Source organism: Bos indicus x Bos taurus, chromosome 8 (genome assembly GCF_003369695.1).
Source record: "Bos indicus x Bos taurus breed Angus x Brahman F1 hybrid chromosome 8, Bos_hybrid_MaternalHap_v2.0, whole genome shotgun sequence".
NCBI classification, from domain to species: domain Eukaryota; kingdom Metazoa; phylum Chordata; class Mammalia; order Artiodactyla; family Bovidae; genus Bos; species Bos indicus x Bos taurus.
Window position 1 is genome coordinate 94,617,314 of NC_040083.1, and position 6,348 is coordinate 94,623,661.

The following is a 6,348-nucleotide window of genomic DNA, read 5'->3' on the forward strand; positions in this document are numbered from 1 at the left end:
AAGCTCCAAATCATCCATAGCTTTGTTTGTACCAATACTTGTAATAGACAAATCTGATTAATCAGCTTCAGAAATTGGCACAGGATATCCGAAACAATCAGACTTATAACCACAAATGCCATATGAGTGTGTATATATACACATTATTTACACACACATAGGCATACATAGAGGATACTTTCTGGCAGGGCATTTCCTACCTAAAGTTAAGTTCACTAAGTCTCTGGATATTAAACAGAGCAAAGTTTATGTAGTAAGCATCTGTCTAATACAAAAAGAATTGATTAAGGCGATGGCACCCCACTCCAGTACTCTTGCCTGGAAAATTCCATGGACCGAGGAGCCCAGTAGGCTGCAGTCCATGGGGTCGCTCAGAGTCGGACAGGACTGAGCGACTTCCCTTTCACTTTTCACCTTCATGCATTGGAGAGGGAAATGGCAACCCACTCCAGTATTCTTGCCTGGAGAATCCCAGGGACAGGGGAGCCTGGTGGGCTGCCATCTATGGGGTCGCACAAAGTCGGACATGACTGAATCGACCTAGCAGCAGTAGCAGCAGTATAATTGGATGGTTTAAATGTCCTTCATGTTGCATCTGTAATTAAACATAATAATAATAATGATTAGCAAGGAGAGATAAAGCCTTCCTAAGGGATAAATGTAAAGAAATAGAGAAAAAAAATAGAATGGGAAAGACTAGAGATCTCTTCAAGAAAATTAGAGATACCAAGGGAACACTCCATGTGAAGATGGGCTCAATAAAGGACAGAAATGATACGGACCTAACAGAAAGCAGAAGATATTAAGAAGAGGTGGCAAGAATACAAAGAAGAACTATACAAAAAAGATCTTAGTGACCCATAACCATGATGGTGTGATCACTCACCTAGAGCCAGACATCCTGGAATGTGAAGTCAAGTGGGCCTTAGGAAGCATCACTATGAACAAAGCTAGTGGAGGTGATGGAATTCCAGTTGAGCTATTTCAAATCCTAAAAGATGGTGCTGTGAAAGTGCTGCACTCAATATGCCAGCAAATTTGGAAAATTCAGCAGTGGCCACAGGACTGGAAAAAGTCAGTTTTCATTCCAATCCCAAAAAAAGGCAATGTCAAAGATTGTTCAAACTAATGCAAAATTGCACTCATCTTACTCACTAGCAAAGTAATGCTCAAAATTCTCCAAGCTAGGCTTCAACAGTATGTGAACTGAGAACTTCCTGATGTTCAAGCTGTATTTAGAAAAGGCAGAGGAACCAGAGAGCAAATTGCCAACGTCCATTGGATCATAGAAAAAGCAAGAGAGTTCCAGAAATACTTCTTCTTCATTGGCATCCAGTCCCATCACTTCATGAAAAATAGATGGGGAAACAATGGAAACAGTGACAGACTTTATTCTCTTGGGCTCCAAAATCACTTCAGACAGTGACTGCAGGCATGAAATTAAAGGACACTTGCTCCTTTGAAGAAAAGCTATGACAAACCTACACCACATATTAAAAAGCAGAGACATTACTTTGCCAACAAAGGTCCATCTAGTCAAAGCTATGGTTTTCCCAGTAGTCATGTATGGATGTGAGAGCTGGATCATAAAGAAGGCTGAGAACCAAAGAATTGATGCTTTTGAACTATTGAAGGTATTGAAGAAAACTTCTGAGAGTCCCTTGCACTGCAAGGAGATCCAACCAGTCCGTCCTAAAGGAAATCAGTCCTGAAATTCATTGAAAGGACTGATGCTGAAGCTGAAGCTCCAATACTTTGGCCACCTGATGTGAAGAACTGATTTCTTAAAAAAGATCCTGATACTGGGAAAGATTGAAGGCAGGAGGAAAAGGGGATGACAGAAGATGAGATGATTGGATGGCATCACCGATTTGATGGACATGAATTTGAGCAAGATCTGGGAGTTGGTGATGGACAAGGAAGCCTGGCGTGCTGCAATCCATGGGGTTGCAGAGTCAGACATGACTGAGTGACTGAACTGAACCAGCTGTTTCATTGACTACAGTAAAGCCTTTGTGGATCACAACAAACCATGGAAAATTCTTAAAGAGATAGGAATACCAGACCACCTTACCTGCTTCCTGAGAAATCTGCATTGGCAGGTCAGCCTGCCTGCCAATGCAGAAGACATAGATTCGAATCCTAGTCCTAGAAGATCTCACATACCATGAAGCAGCTAAGCCCAGTTCAGTTCAGTTGCTCAGTCGTGTCCGACTCTTTGAGACCCCATGAATCGCAGCACACCAGGCCTCCCTGTCCATCACCAACTCCCAGAGTTCACCCAGACTCACATCCATCGAGTCAGTGATGCCAAACTAAGCCCAGGTGCCACAACTACTGAGCCTGTGCTCCAGAGCCCAGGAGCTGCAACTACTGAGCCCACGTGCCACAACTGAAACCCACATGCCCCAGAGCCCGTGCTGTGCAACAAGAGAAGCCACTGCAGTGAGAAGCCTGCGCACTGCAACAAGAGAGTAGCCCCTACTCACCACAACTAGAAAAAGCCAGCACAGCAACAAAGACCCAGCACAGCCAAAAATAAACAAAATTATTTTTTAAAGAAGATAATAATGAGATGCCATTTTCACCAAGTAAAGATACCAGTTCAGTTCAGTCACTCAGTTGTGTCCAACTCTTTGCAACCCCATGGACTGCAGCACGCCTGGCTTCCCTGTCCATCACCAACTCCCAGAGTCCACAAAGAGAGTTCAGACATACTCATACATCATACATATCATGTATGTTATATAAGCATAAACATATATTCTGTGTGTAGATAAGTATATAAACATATAAAATATATACACATATACATAAATATCGGAGAAGGCAAGGGCACCCCACTCCAGTACTCTTGCCTGGCAAATCCTATGGATGGAGGAGCGTGGTAGGCTGCAGTCCATGGGGTCACTAAGAGTCAGACATGACTGAGCGACTTCCCTTTCACTTTTCACTTTCATGCATTTAAGAAGGAAATGGCAACCCACTCCAGTGTTCTTGCCTGGAGAATCCCAAGGACAGGGGAGCCTGGTGGGCTGCCGTGTATGGGGTCGAACAGAGTCGGACACAACTGAAGTGACTTAGCAGCAGCAGCAGCATACATAAATATGGAAAGTGAAAGTTGCTCAGTTGTATCCCTCTTTGTGACCCCATAGACTGTAGCCTGCCAGGCTCCTCTGTCAATGGAATCCTCCAGGCAAGAATACTGGAGTGGGTAGCCATTCCCTTCTCCAGGAGATCTTCCCAACCCAGGAATTGAACCAGGTCTCCTGCATTGCGGGTGGATTCTTTACCATCTGAGCCACCAGGGAAACCCAAATTAGAAAAGTGGTAGGATTAATCCTGGGTGGTAGCATTAGAAACTATTCCTGCTTTCTCTTTTTGTTTATCTGCATTTTCCAAAATCTATACAAGTACCACGTTATAAGTATTTTTAACTTTTTAAGTAATTTAAGTACAAGAACATGTATTTCAATCTTCTTTAGAATACCACACTATTTTGAAGAACACAAATAATAAACAATATGCGGTTGGCATAAAAAGATGTTATAATTATGAGAAGAAATTCAAATAAGTGCTAAAAACGAATATCATTGCCATAGAAAATTCTCTTTGTTGACTTTTTAGAATCTATTACTAAATATAACAGCAAGACCTTTATTTTCTACTTCTTATCTTTACAAAGAAATGCAATAAATATTAATACAGATTTTCCCTTGGAGGTTAAGTTTCGGCTACTTTTTAATTGCTTCTGGGCATCAGTCAAATATTCAGTAAATACAATTTTTTTTTTATAATCTCGCTTTTTAAAATAAAGTAAAAGCTTTCAGTTTCTTCATTTATAAAACCGGTTTGACTAATTCATTTACAAATTTCTCACCCAAATCTCTGACCTCTCTGAAATCTCATCACCAGCATACTTAGTGCTGCCTTTTTGATATTCATTATTTTCATTGAAAGAATAGGACTTTCAGTTTTGGGTTAATGTTTCTGTCTTTCTTAGTGGTAGTAATGCCACAGTCTTTAGCATCTATTTCTGGTTTATTTCTGCAGTTCATGTTTCCAGTGGAACGAGAGTGCAGACAGCCATGCAGCTGGGAGACATCAGTCTCATGAGGACCCCAGAGTGGTGGCAGCTGGTAAGCTATTTCACTAGGCACAAGTTATTCTTACAACAAATCAGATTTAGTCAATAACTTTATATGCCTTCTTATGAATTTCTTTTTCAGTTCGAGAAAGTGTCAATTGCCTAGTGTCTCAGCAGAATATGCTTCTGATTCCTATGTCATAGTCACCACTGAAATAGTTTTCCACTGATATAAGAAGCATTCGTTAACTGTCATGTGTCTGCTAATCTGCTTCAATTCTTCAAAGAGATTCTCACTTTTGTCTGAAGAAAGTAGTAAGTTAATTTGCTATGCCTCTACATTTTTAAAGCCAGCTCTGTCCTTTGTCACTACCACCTCAGGATAGTTCTGTTCATTTTCCCCGAAGCATTTCAGTATCTATTATATTTTAGAAATATGTAGTTGCCATTACTTCTTGATCATGATTTTCATTTGTTTCAGACTATCTCTTATTTTAATAACCTTTTGTTCTATAGGATTTTCTTATATGCATATGATGATTTTACATTTCTGTGCCTGACAGTGTTTTTAATTTATATACAATGGCTATGGGTTTTTTTTAATCATATCTGTGATATCTGAGCTTTTTAAAAAGATTTTTGCCCAGTAAAATTTATTTTATGATATCAAATGGGATCCAGAAGAATATTACATCAAATACACTTCTTTAGCTTGGGAAAGTACAATATCACCTGTTTTAATTATGGTTTTGACATTATTTGTCACTTTCACTTGGAAAATAATTTTTTAAAAACTTCAGAAGACTTGTTTTATATCCTGAAATGCATTCATTTACAGTTTTATTAATTTTTGTTCATTTTGGATCACTGTTTAATGAAGATCTGTGGGACATCTATTTGTGAGCTCAGTTGGTAAAGAATCTGCCTGCAATGCGGGAGACCTGGGCTTGATCCCTGGGTTGTGAAGATCCCGTGGAGAAGGGAAAGGCTACCCATTCCAGTATTCTGACCTGGAGAATTCTATGGACTGTATAGTCCATGGGGTCGCAAAGAGTCGAACATGACTGAGCAACTTTCACTTTCATGTTTATGGAAATGCTTGCTCTAATAAAAGCCTACATATCTGTTTTGTTTTTTCTTAATTTGCATTTTATGTTGATATTATCAACTCTGGAGCTTTTATTGTATTGCTATAGGATGGTGATGGGCTTCCCAGGTGGCACTAGCGGTAAAGAATCCGCCTGCCAATGCAGGAGACATAAGAGATGTGACTTTACATGCATTCACCCATAGGATGGTAACACAGTGATAATTTACTAACTTTATTGTAAATGTTAAGTTACATCAAGAAAATAGCAGATAGTAATCCCAGAAGGAGGGTTTCTTTAGTACTGCCACAGACATGCTCGTTTTCCTTGAAACACCTTTAATTTCCATTTTAGTTGTGTACCTCTGTCTGCTAAAACTTGGTTTGGTAAATCCAAGCTCTTTTGATAGTCTGTATTTATAGCTATATTATTTTAAATTTCTAAAACAGATTGTAAATGTAAAATAGTATATAATGAATTAGCTAAGGGAAATTTGGAAAACAAGGTACAGTGTGTTAGGCTCCTGATAGAAGAAATGTCTAAAGGATTAAAAAAAAAGTCTAAAGGATTAAAAAAAGAAATGTCTAAAGGAAAGGTGAGATGGTGTTCAGGTGCTGTCTATACTATAAGCAGACAAGAAAAGAATCCAAAGAGTTTTGTAATCCAACTATTGTCATGTTTTCTGTTTCCCTTCAAAGAAAAACCTCCTTTAGAGTTGGTGACTCATATGGTAAAGAATCTGCCTGCAATACAGGAGACTGGGGTTCAATCCCTGGATCAGGAAGATCCCCTGGAGAAGGGAATGGCCACCCACTCTAGTGTTCTTGCCTGGAGAATTCCATGGACAGAGGGATCTGGCAGGCTACAGTCCATAGAGTTGCAAAGAGCCATGACTGAGCAACTAACACTTCACTTCATACTCACCATCTTCCTTTCCTTACCCCGTATTCTTTCTTGAACCAAATCCAATTAGGTCTGTATCTTTGTCAGTCTGCTGAAATGATTCTTCTGAAGATCACCAAAGCCCTCTTTCTTGCCAAATTCAGTTGCCCTTACCTTGCTCATCTTCTCAGCAGTAATGGACACAGTTGACCACTTCTGCTTTCTTGAAAGTATTTGATTCTGCGCTTCAATGCATGGTATCTTCTGCAATGCTGGAGACCTGGGTTCGAT